The following is a 13,219-nucleotide window of genomic DNA, read 5'->3' as shown; positions in this document are numbered from 1 at the left end:
TTTAAAAGTTCACATTTATACTTTTAACAACTCTGGCTCTTACTCTCCTTTTTGTTCTTAAGTCCCTTCTATTCCCCTCTGCACATACAGCTGGTTCCAATCAACTTATTTAATGTTAACTTTTGTGTGTGTTTTTCTAAAATAAAATTATCACTTCTGAAACATCATATCGAAACATGTGCCAAGGATAACTTCAAATCTGATCTGGTCCCTAGACGTCTTAATTAATGTTTTTTCACAGTATTTGCCTCTTTTCCTAGGACTTCTAAAATATTCTTTGAGCTTGGTTACTCCTAAAAACTTGTAGTGAGCTCTCCCTGTACTGCTGTAACTTCAGACACATTATTCTTGCTCAGAATACATCTGTGGTAAGCATCTGAAATCTCCAGAGACTATTTCTTTGGTTCTTTCCCCATACATTAGTATCTCAGATTTACTCTGAGTTATAATTGGTTTGATTCTAATTACATACTTGTTGCAGTATAACACCTAAAAATAATCTAAAAATGTGGTCCATTTCTTGAGGAGCTGACAATCCAACAAACAGCACAAGGTACCACAGCATACTCAGAAAAATTTAATTGGATTTTCCTCTCCCTCTTCCTTTATGTTTCCACAAACATATCTATTTTGGAAGTCCCGTTATCCTTTTAAATTCAAATCCACATTCAAAACTAAACACATGTACTCTATGTCTTCAGAGGTAATACCTACCTTTCAGGTTCAGATGTGTTTGTGCCATGGTGTTTTGTCACACAACACAATTCAACCTGTGGAACTCCTCGCCAGAGGATGTTGTGAAGGCTAGGACTTTAACAGGGTTTAAAAAAGAACTAGATAGATTCATGGTGGACAGGTCCATCAATGGCTATTATCCCAGGTAGGACAGGGATGGTGGCCCTTGCCTCTGTTTGTCAGGGCTGGGAATGGACAATGAGGGAGGGATCACTTGATCATTACCTGTTCAGTTCACTCCCTCTGGGGCACTTGGCGTTGGCCACTGTCGGCAGACAGAACACTGGGCTAGATGGACCTTTGGTCTCCCCCAGTTTGGCCATTCCTATGAACATTTCAATCTTTTTATTTAGTGAAGTTTCAGTTACCCCAATATCACAATTTCAGTTAGTCTATAAGGTGCCACAGGACTCCTCGCCGCTTTTGCAGATTCAGACTAACACGGCTCCCCCTCTGATACTTGACCCCAATCTCACAGTTCTCATTCTGTCTATATTACCTATAGTCCATCCTTGTGCGCAGAGAGGTCTGGTGTTATGAGCACTGAGTTGAGAGCTTATCCTTAGCTAAGCTACTTTTTCTGGGTGTGGCCTCGGGCAAGTCATTTCACCTTTCCCCATCTCTCTAATGGGGACAATAATGCTTACCTCACCAGTTTGTTGGGAGGGTTAATGATCTATGCAGTGCTTTCAACGTGGAAAGCGTTATAGAAGTATTATTATTAGGCCCAAAAAATTCCCACTGAAATCCTTGATGTCTGAGTGCACAAGGAATGCAGGCTCAGGTCCTATATCGGGCCTCCATAGGCCGGATCCGGCCCACCAAACGGGTTAATCTGGTCCACAGAGGCCCTGCCGCTCCCACACCCCCGGGCCAATTAGGGCCTGTGGGCGGGAGGAAGCGCATGAAGTTTCCTCTGCCCTGCCCGGAGCACATGACACTTGGAAGTGCTGCACGCTCCTGGCAGGGCAGGAGGAGACTTCGCACGTTCCCCCACCCTCAAGCCCTGATTGGTCAGGGAGCGGGAGGAGCGTGGAAAGCTTCCTCCACCCAACCCCCCCCCTGCGAGGAGTATGTGACACTTAGTAGTGCCGTGAGCTCCTGGCAAGGCAAGAGGAGGCTTCGCATGCTCCCCCGCCCCCAAGCCTTAATTGGCCAGGGGGTGGAGGAGCATGGGAAGTCTCCTCCCACCGCCAGGAGCAGGGGTGCTTATAGGGGGAGGGGGGCAAAGGGGCTCCTCCACTCCCAGATCTATCATGGTCTGAGAGTGGGGAAGCCCGAAGCATGCTGGCCCCGCCCCTTCCTATATGATTTTTGGCCCCTGGCAAAAAATTATTGCCCACCCCTTTCCTATATGATAGTTTTTAGGACAAACGCTACTGGGGAGATTCATGCATATGCCTTGCACTATAGCCACTCCTATATGAGAACATCTCTATTATGCCAATACACTACCCCGGTAAAAGAGGCTTAGTTTATACCTTTCAACCTGTAGCAAGATGATTAGCCCTCATTAATGCCAATACTCCTTACAGTACAATTCAAATCCTCACCACTGGAGTGCCTTTACACCCATAAATGCAACTTTCTTCTTTTTTCCCCAAAGAGCCCTAAAAAAAGATGTTAAATGGCTTCTTTCAAAGCTCAGATGTTCTTTCCCTTGTTACATTTACACCCTTGTACTGTAGCACCAAAGCTCTTGCAATCCCCTGTATTCTAAAATAATCCATCAATCCCCTCTCCTCGATGCTTTTGCCCTTGGCAAAGCACTGGCCCAAGGGAGAACAATTCAACAGAAAAATGTGAGATTTCATAAAACATATAACTCAGACCATAGCTGAAAATCTCTTCCCCACCTCTGCAAAAGCTCTACTTTCTAAAATGCATTGATCGTCTCCTGCAGATTTTGCTACATTTTTTTGCTCCTCTATGCAATTATCGCACCCTCTTTTTGCTGTCCCTTCTGTTCCATTAGCTCCTATACTATCCTTTCCCTGGTCTCAGTTTCTGCTGTGTCTTCATCTGCAATCATCAATTTCAAATAAAACCGCAATCTCTTCACATCAAATCCTTAGACCAGCCCTTGATTCTCTAACAATTTTCTCATCTCTTTTCAAAACAGAATTAGAAAAGGCAGAGTCTGGAATTTTTAAAGCAATACCGCGTGTTTAGACAGACATTTTTCTTTGATTTAAAATTTTAAATCCTGGACTTTAAAAGAATGGTAAAGATTTCTTTTCATTGCTTTTCTTCTAAGCCACAAACATTATTCTGTTATCACCAGTACACATGGCAGTAGTGAGATGTGACATATATAATTATAAAGCTCTAGAGATGGCTTAGATCCCTGCTCTGTAAAGACTTACAATCCTGGAAAATTTTATACACTTAAGGCTACTTCCAGGGGTAGATGAGAGGGATGCGGGGCCCGGACAGTGCCGCGGGGTCCTGGGCAGCGAAATTTCGTGGGGCCCCTCCTTTGACACGGCGCATGCACCGTGGTGCCACGGCGCATGCGCAGGGCATCGGGAAGCACGGGACCCAGGGCAGCCACCCCGCTCGCCCTGCCCTAAATCCGCCACTGGCTACGTCTACATTGGCAAGATTTTGCACAAATACTTTTAACGCAAGAGTTTTTGCATCAAAGTATTTGCACAAGAGAGCATCTACACTGGCATGTGCTTTTGCGCAAGACATGTGCTTTTGTGCAAAAGCTTTCGTGCCAGTGTAGACGCTCTCTTGCACAAGAAAGCTCCAATGGTCATTTTAGCCATAGGGCTTTCTTGTGCAAGAAATTCATGTTGCCTGTCTACACTGGCCTCTTGTGCAAGAACTGTTGCACAAGAGGGCTTATTCCTGAGCGGGAGCATCATAGTTCTAGCGCAAGAAGCCCTGATTTCACTCATTAGAACGTCAGTGTTCTTGCGCAAGAACTCCCCGCCAGTGTAGACAGGCAGCATGTTTTTGCACAAAAGCGGTCGCTTTGGCACAAGAGCGCGCCAATGTAGACACAGCCTGTAACTATTGCCACTGACCTCAATGAGACTATTCACATTGGATGTAAACAACCTAAAAATTGTTGCTATTTCTACTGACTGATGTTCCCAGCTTTTCAGAAAAATCTTATTTAGGTGCCTAATTATGGGTTTAATGTCCTTAACTTTAGACACTCATTTGAAAATATTGGCTAGGGTTTCCTTGAGGTTTAGGGGTAAACCTCACTGAAACAAAAATGTAAGGTTTCCATCAAACAGGCATCTCAAATAACCTCATACAGTTTTTGCAGAGCTTTAAAGACCCATCAGTGTTATTTGAATGAGCTGGTCTACATCTGAAGTGATCGTGGTAACTCCAAGTGTTCATTCTGTACATGAAGTTCTAGAATGGATAAATGGCCTGGATTAGGAAAAACTATGCAGGAAAATGGAGATTGACTTGAACAAGAGAATGCTGGGGTTTGCCTTGAACTCCAATGAAAGAACTGTTATCAATAAATGCTACATCTTATAGGATACGTCTACACTGCAGTGCTATTTTGGTATACCGAAGATATCCTGAAATATCTATCTTACATGTTAGCAGCAAGCCCGTTACTTGGAAATATAACAGACTCGTTATTCCGGCATCCCTGTAAGCCTCATTCCACGAGGAGTAAAGGACGTTTCGGAATAGCGGGTTATTTCGAAATTGACTTGAAATAAGGTATGCAATTTGCATAGCTCAGACTGGGTAGTTTATTTCGAGTTATGGGTGCAGTGTAGACACACCCAGAGAGTCCTATTTAAGGTGAATATAGACTGTAGATGACTTGTTCTGGAAATGTGTATATGTAATTGCTGAAGGATTTATGTGCCCGTGTTGCCTCTCTCCTGAATGTATAGACATTTCTTACTTGATACTGATTTATTGGTTGGATATAAATCATAGAAAGACAGCATGTCATTGGAGCAGAGGGATGGGAGTTTTATTCTTCATTCTGCCACTAACTACTGTGTGGCTTTGTACAAACCCCTTCACATTTAAATGTAACTGTCTATATGATATTGCTTGTATATTGTACACAGTCAACTACATGACAGGATTGGTGCATAATCATGGGACTTTGTAATGGGTAGGTTTCTGTGTTTGCCATAAGTCTGCTGATTATGGATTTTTTTTCTTAAAGTTGCAGCTCCATCAAATCAAGTGATTATGCAGGAATCTCAGCTTTAATTGCATTTGAGGGAAAAAGCTGGAAAATATGAGCCTTAAGTGCTCAGGAACCAGAAAATAAATAGAAGAACCCAACATTGATTGATTTTTGTTGTTTAATTTTGTGCTTGTTAAAGCTGGGCTCATGATTTTTGCTCATATAGTGACGATAAAGCTATCGGGGGAAGAAGGACGGGGCATTCAGTGGAAAGCCTCCAAAGCTCAATATTTACTAGGAATGGCCTCTCCCCATGGTTTGTGCTGCCTCGTGCTCCAGCCTGGGGGAAATGATGGGGGATGCCGGGGATGAAGAATCCCTGCTCCCACTTACCTCCACACCTGTCCCCCAGCCCCCACCTGCTGCCCCCAACTACCCACCTCCACCCATCCCCCAACCTGATTCCACACTTGAAGTGCCCCCGCCCATCCCAGTCTGACTCCCCTAGACCAGCCCCCAACTACCCAACTGCAGCCCTTCCCCCAACCTGACTCCACCCTAGCGTGACCTGTCCCTGCCCACAGGATGACCCCCCCTTGATCTGCCCCTCCCCCAGCCAGACCCCCCCTTGACCTACCCCCGCCCACAGGCTGACCCCCCCTTGATCTGCCCCCGCCCCTCCCCCAGCCAGACCCCCCCTTGACCTACCCCCGCCCACAGGCTGACCCCCCCTTGACCTGCCCCCTCCCCCAGCCAGACCCCCCCTTGACCTACCCCCGCCCACAGGCTGACCCCCCCCTTGACCTGCCCCCTCCCCCAGCCAGACCCCCCCTTGACCTACCCCCGCCCACAGGCTGACCCCCCCTTGACCTGCCCCCTCCCCCAGCCAGACCCCCCCTTGACCTACCCCCGCCCACAGGCTGACCCCCCCCTTGACCTGCCCCCTCCCCCAGCCAGACCCCCCCTTGACCTACCCCCGCCCACAGGCTGACCCCCCTTTGACCTACCCCCGCCCCTCCCCCAGCCAGACCCCCCCCCTTTGACCTACCCCCGCCCACAGGCTGACCCCCCCCCGTGATCTGCCCCCGCCCCTCCCCCAGCCAGATCCCCCCCTTTGACCTACCCCCGCCCCTCCCCCAGCCAGACCCCCCCTTTGACCTACCCCCGCCCCTCCCCCAGCCAGACCCCCCCTTTGACCTACCCCCGCCCACAGGCTGACCCCCCCCCGTGATCTGCCCCCGCCCCTCCCCCAGCCAGATCCCCCCCCTTGATCTGCCCCCGCCCCTCTCCGGCCCCTGCCCCCTCCTCCCCCCCGCCTCTCTCGACCGCCCCCCACAACCACGCCGAGCTACGCCAGCCCCTCCCCCAGCCCCCGACTCCCGCCCCACCCCCCAGGAAGGGCGGAGGGATGCCGGCGAGGCTGCTACGACAGTTGCGCAAGCCCCGCGGCATCCCCGACGCTGGCGGGTGCCGAGCCGAGCGCGCTCAGGTGCGGCCCCAGCGCCGGGCGCGTTACGGGAAGTGCGTAGGAGACACTGATCTCTCTGTGAGGAGTTACGGACTTTACGCAAGGAACCGTCTCAGGTGCGGCCTCGGCCTTCCCTAAACGGCAGAATTACGGAATCTCCGCAAACCGCAGGGGGCAGGCGAGGTTACGCCGCTCGCGCAAGGCGCGAGGGTCTCAGGTGAGGAACCCGCCTCTCGGCGCGAGGGGACTTGACGCCAACTTTGCCAGGGGGCGCCCCCCCCCCTCCGCTGAGGAGGCGGCCGTTAAGTAGTTGGCGTTGTGGGGCCCGGCGCCCCTACGTGGTTTGCGTAAGGCGCTCGCTCAGGTGCAGGGAGGGGGCGGGCTCGCGTTGCCCGGCAGCTCCAGCCTATGGGGGCGCGGGGCGTGGTCACGTGCCGGAGCCCCGCTCGCTGCTGCGGAGCCGGAGGAGCCGGACTGGGGCGCGGAGCCGGGACGGGGCCGGGGGCGGCGCAGAGCGGGTAAGGGGGCGGCGGGGCCGAGACACCCCTGGGGGGCCGCAGCCCCTCCCACTGCGCCGCGGGCACGGGCAGGACGCGGCACCGGTAGGGGGGCACCGGAGGAGAAGGGGGGGCGGGGTGCATGGGCCTGGGGGGCGGAGGAGAAGGGGGGGCGGGGTGCATGGGCCTGGGGGGCGGAGGAGAAGGGGGGGCGGGGTGCATGGGCCGGAGGAGAGTGGGGGGCGGGGTGCATGGGCCGGGGGGGCGCGGAGGAGAGTGGGGGGCGGGGTGCACGGGCCGGGGGGGCGCGGAAAGAGGAGTGGGGGGCGGGGGGGGCGGAGGAGGAATGGGGGGCGGGGTGCATGGGCCGGGGGGGGGGGCAGTGGGGGGCGGGTGCATGGGCCGGGGGGGCGGAGGAGAATGGGCGCAGGGTGCACAGGCTGCGGGGGGGGGGGCACAGAGGAGATGGGGACGCGAGGGAATGGGGGCGGGGTGTACAGCCCACGAGGGGGGGCCGCGGGAAAATGGGGGCGGGGTGCGGGGGGACATGGAGGGCGGGGTGCACTGGCAGATGGGATGGGGCTCGCGAGTAGAGAGCATAGGGTATGACGACTGGGTCTCTGAGGGTCTGAGTGCGGGACAGCAGTGGGGTTCATGGGCTGCAGGGGGTGTGGAGAAGCTGGGGTTGAGGTGCTGCTGGGTGCATTGGATGGAAGTTGGGGACCTGGGTGTATGGGGATCGGGGGCAGGTGTGTGTGTGGGGACTGGTCTTTGAGGCTAGTGCACACGGGGCCCTTCTCGGGACTGAACAAGGGGATGTTAGGTGGGGACAGCCACTGGGGGCACTAGGGAGGCTGCTGATGCAGACTGTAAATGGGGGCTGCTGGGGCAGCACATGATTGGCAAAGCTATTATTTAAAATCTGCTTCTTCAGTCTTCTGTGGTGTCATTTAGGAGCCTGTGTGTGGGAGGGTCATTGGGTGTCTGACTTTGCAGGGCTGATTGTGAGAACCCTCTGCCTTGGGATCCTAGTGCAGGTAGTGTCCAGGCTCAGGAAGCTGCCCTTCTGCTAAATCCTGCTGTCTTGCTTTGTGCATGGGATGGATGAATACTGGGTAGCAGGTTTGCACCTGACCTGGGTAGGAATCTAAGCTGTTGGTTTGGCCATGATAGAAGTGTTAGCCTAAGTTGGTTCTTAGCAGTCACTTGGGTCTGTCCGTTAGGCATGGAGGTGAATTTGTTTAGCTGCAATGCTGCCTCTCTCGAGAATAATAAAAGGACCTTTCACTACAGAGAGAAGAGCAAACTCCTTTATGTTGAAGCATTGTGCTTTAAAACAGGGAGAAATTGTTATGAAATTACCTGTTCTATTCACTCCCCCTGGGGCTCCTAGCATTGAATACTGCGAGAAGACAGGATATTGGACTAAATGTACCTTTGGTCTGATCCAGTATGGCTATTCTTAAATACTTATCTTGGTTTGCAGAAGTAAAAACTTGGAATCAGAACTTTGCTACTGCTCAGTTGGTGTGATGTATTATATTGTCTCCCTTGTTTAAAAATTTTTTCACCCTTCTCAGTGACTTCTGAACATTTTGTGCTGTATCCAGGCATTTTTTATTTCTGAGTCAGTTTTGCATTGCTTCAAATTGAGAAAGCTGTGTCCTTTTTCTTTCTGGATTTGGTCTGTGAAGGTGTTAAACATCAACCCAATGATTTTACAGGTGATGGGAAACCTCTGCAAAAGATAGCTAGGGGATCAGTGGAGGGATGCAGACTAGAGCAAAAATTGAGTTTTCAATAGAAACAGACATGTATGTTATCCACTAGCTCATTATTTACATAGCATTAAAAGTATGCTATGGACATTAAAAAAACAGTGTTACTCCAAACAGCTCACAGTTTAAATAGACCATGTAAGTCTCAGGATATTATGTAAGACAAATCTATATGAAGTTTCATGTATATCTGCTTAGTTCCATATTTATTTAAATGATCTGTAACTTAGTACTGGATAGGAACCGGGATTTCTCGGTGTCTTGGGAAAAGTATATGTTTGAATCGACACTGTTAACTTGTTTTAATAAAATGTAAATGATGAGTCAAATTTAAGCTATTTTAAATCCCGAAACCAACAGAAATGTTCGCACAATTAAAAAATTATTCAGTTGAAAACAGCTGTGACCCAGCATTGAACAGAATGTAATCTGGTACAATTAGAATGAAAGTGAAACTGATTTAATTGTTTGTTTTTTTTAAATTAATTGTCCAAACTGAAAGAAATGCACAAACACTAAGCAAAACTCAAATAATCACCCACACAGCATTTGTAAAAGTACTGAATGATGTACAGTCCTTGTAACATTGGTAAATAAATGATTGTTAGTGAAGTAAGGTTTTTTTTTTTAAGATAATAGTGGCACACTTTAAGAAGGCCACAAAAGGCAGTGATGGTGGAGGCATGGGGCCTAGTGTCTGAGAAGAGAGTGGAAGGAGAATGGGAAGAAGCTAGTTTGTGTTGGAAAGAGGATCCTTTAAAATATGGGATTACTTTTGGTGGGATGGGGGAAGAGGGAGAAAGTGTTAGTTTCTCTCCATAGATCTTATTCAGGCACCTTGTGTGGGTGATGCTAAAAGCCGAAGGGCCTTTGCAAGCATTGAAAAGACTCCAGGCTTTGCGACTCCAGGCTGTGTAGTCAAAGACTTACTGTAAGTGATGGGACCTTGTGACTGGTTGCCAACGCGGAGACGTAGGAAATACATGACAGCCTGTCTTGGCCATCTCTAGCTTCCACTGACTTCTTGATTGTTTGTAGGAAGTTGGACTCACCTCTGAAAGTACTTGGCAATTTCATTACAATTTCTGCCTGGAATGTCCCAGTCAGTTGCTTTTACTCCATTCTGGTGTGGTGGGAGTGGGGGGAATGTACTGGTTGTGATTGGTACTGGTAAGATTTTGATCAGTTATCAGATCCTAACAATCTTGCCACTTTTCATGTAGTGTCTTAGCATCATTGCTACAATTGTTTTTGTTTTCATTGCTAACTTTCTCACATTCTCACTTTTTTTGGTAAAGGAATTGCTTTTGTATATACTATCATAAGTGCACCTATTTAGAGGTGCTGTAATGATCATTATTATTAAAATACAGTGACAAATACTTTGCCAGTACAAGAAAAACACAGGGAGCATATTGTGTAAATGCACAATATAAATCCTGTACATAATTACTGGGAGACCTAAAGGAATACTCTATCTTGGAATATCTTAAAAAAAAAAGATAAACAGGGAACAGCAGTTTCATTGGTTTAGCTCAGGTGGGTGTGTGAGCTTTGATGAAGAGGTAAACTTTAAGAACCCATTTGAAAGAGGGAGTGGTGGTCACACGCAGAGGTTTGAAAATAAATTCTAGGCAAAGCAGGCCTGGAACCAATTAAGGCTGCCAAATGTTCAAAACCTCTCATTCCTAAAATTCTGCAGAGATCTGCAGGACTGAGATTTTTTGCACTTGCTCTTGACTGAAAGGGGAATCCTTACTGGAAGTTTGAGGGAAGCTTGTCCAGCCTTTTACTGTGCAAGACTGAAAACCTCATTGCAGAATAATAATAAAGTAAGAGCCACACTTTTATTCCATGTTGCTTTGGTAGCAGCTGTACTTTGAGACTTGGCATGTAAATAGAGTGCTTTGAAGAGCACGTCCACCACTGGACGAGGGGCAAGGTCCTGGTTGGCTATCAAGTTATAGGGAAGCGAAAAGACGCCTGCGAGTATGCACAGCAAGGCATCTCTTAAGAGGTTTAGCAAAGCCATGTCTTCATTGCGGTGGACATTCTCCCTGTATGTTGTGGTCTGACTATGGGCCCAGCTTGAAGCAGGTGGCAGTAAGTGGTGCTGTTCTTTATGTACAATTTTATCCACAACACAATCCTTCCTCCGCTCCCATCAACAAATCACCAAGTGCCTTAGTCTGAAAAGGAAAGGAAGTAGGGTCACTCGTAAACAAAGGGGGTTAAATGAAAGGCTCAAAACTAGCTATGGTACTCTTTAAAATCTGCCTTCAACCAGAAACTTAGGCAGCAAGGAGGGATTTATGAAAATATCTGCGAGGGAGGTATAGGGAAACTGAAGCAAATTAGCAAATATATACCACCACTGATATGTTGTTAAAAATGTATAAACACTGGAGAAGAGCAAATGCAGCACTGATCTTTGAAAAAGGAAAAGGGAGAGATCCTGGCAGTTACTATCCTTTAAGTTAAACTTTTATCCACTAACAAAGCAAATACTGTGGGGAAAGTGGACAACAAGCAATTGCACGCTTGTAAATCGAGAGAAACTTGTTGGCTCTGGAAAGTATTACAGACTTAGGATTCTGTTGTGCAACACTTGCATGTGCTAATAGCTTCATGCAAATAGTCCCATTGTCTGCACTGTAGGTGTTTGGTAAGACTTACTCATTTGGTAGGATTTGTAGACATTTCCTGGATACCGTGTGTGCTGGGTTTAATATATAGATTATAGTAAAGCCCTTGATAACAATTTTGAAAAAAAAATTGTCTCAAAAATTCAAATAACGGAGTAAGCAAAGTCTCGTTTATTTTTAAAGTTAGTGTACCTAAATACAGGGTACAGTATCAGATTGGGCATAGATGTTTAATAATATATTGCAGGGATCTCTTGGGTTTGGTCTTGTTTAATACATTTAACTCTCTAGGTGAGCAAGTAGACATAGCTAATAGAGTTTGCAGATGATACTGAACTGGGTGGAGTTGAACGCCAATGAGGATGAATACAAAGGAATTTGAGGGAGATTAGAAACACTGGCAGCAAATATCAGTTTCAGAGAAAATAATCTGAAATGAACACATTCATGGGAGGCAACATGTAACCTGGAAAGCAGCAGTGCTGAGAGATCAAGAGGTGATAGAAGAGAATATTGCAAACTCATGGTTTAAGCTCAAGGAAGTTAGTAAAAATGGTCAATTGTAGGCTGTAGCAAATAAATTAGAGGTAAAAATACTGTTTTGATACAACATTAAAATTGCAGAATTACAGTTTGTTTATGCTCATGCCATTTTATTGGACACATTGCTGTAGGAACCATAACGTAAGCCAGTGGTGTGCAATCCATGGGTTGTGACCCCCAAGGGGGGTCACCAAAGGCTGGGCCCAGCCGCCCAGATCTAAGCGCTGCGGGGGCTGCCAACAGCCAGGCCCAGCCCTCAGCTGCTCGGATCTAAGCGCCGTGGCGCTCAGATTATCTTGGGGGTCACGACACGAGTACTGTAAAATATGGGGGCTATATATAACACCTTCGCAAGCAATCATGGAGAGCCACAGAACTTCCCCCACCAATATAGCTACTGCCACTTATGAGGGCTGGAGTAGCTGCTGTAAACTAATGTAGCTGTGCCATTAATCTCTGCACATTCCGAAGGCTCTCTAGTATCTGTGCATTTAGCATAAATACAAATGCAAAGGTGCATGTTTAGAACATCCTCAACTTACATCACTTTGTCTTGGAACTTTTGTTTCTGCTGCAGAGAATTCCTAAGAGAAATATTCTTTCAGTTATACATTTGCTAGCACTTTACATGGGGATATATTGTTTGAGGCTCTTACTGAGCACGGGGAGCAGAAAAACACGAATAAGTAGGAAATATAAATGCACAAAAGTTGTCAGGTGGGCAGGGAAGGGACAGGAGAGACTCGGTCAGGTGTAGTACCTGAATTTACTTTTAATGTAAACAAAAGACATCATTTTGAAGTGTTGCCAGGTTTCTTTTTTTTTTTTTTTTTTTTTTTTTAAAAAGACAAAACAAATCCACCACAAACATCTACCACCACCACTGCTTAAAACCAGCAACGGGCTTACTGCATATATGTGCAACCTGATCAAGTTGACAGAGCTGTATGTTCCTTGACCTTTGCATTTCCTGATATTAATATGTAGCTAAACTATTTGAGTGTTGCATTCTTTGCCCTGTGCTCCCAATCATTAGATCCTATCTGCATCCAATCCACAACATTGTCTGTGGACACAGGTAAGGATGTTTGCAGATGTACAAAAGATATCTGTGGATTTGCATGCCTCTACCAGTCATCTTGGAACAAAAGGGGGGCTGAGGGAAAGCTAGATCCTATTCTGTCCACCTCAGTGTATACTTTTCGGCTTTGCAGTGCATCTATGCTGGGTTTTATTTTTAATCACCTCTCAGTGACAACAATGGTGGGAGTGGAAATGGCAATGTAGGTTTGATGCTGCTGTTTTTACCCTGCCTAGAATAGCTATCTGCATCAGTGCTGTCTACCACCAGTCTTCATGCTTAAAGAGGTGTGTGTGTGTGTGTGTGTGTGTACGTACGTGTACACACCCATGGAACAATGTCT

The 13,219-nt window shown here is 47.6% G+C and overlaps 1 protein-coding gene across 9 annotated transcripts in view; it reads left to right on the top strand.

Moving 5' to 3' along the window:
• Positions 1–6,299: 6,299 nt before the first annotated feature.
• The window catches only part of STRBP (spermatid perinuclear RNA binding protein), a 107,161-nt gene continuing 100,241 nt past the window's right edge, over positions 6,300–13,219 (top strand). For 8 of the 9 annotated variants that reach the window (XM_075905626.2, XM_075905630.2, XM_075905625.2 and 5 more), the window contains exon 1: positions 6,696–6,850. The gene's annotated coding sequence lies outside the window, so the exon portion shown is untranslated. Of the gene's footprint in view, positions 6,550–6,695; positions 6,851–13,219 lie in introns of those variants that run through there. The other variant, XM_075905624.2, reaches the window with a different exon arrangement.

Source organism: Pelodiscus sinensis, chromosome 23 (genome assembly GCF_052426305.1).
Source record: "Pelodiscus sinensis isolate ZL-2025 chromosome 23, ASM5242630v1, whole genome shotgun sequence".
NCBI classification, from domain to species: Eukaryota; Metazoa; Chordata; order Testudines; family Trionychidae; genus Pelodiscus; species Pelodiscus sinensis.
This window is presented reverse-complemented; position numbering and strand designations above follow the sequence as displayed.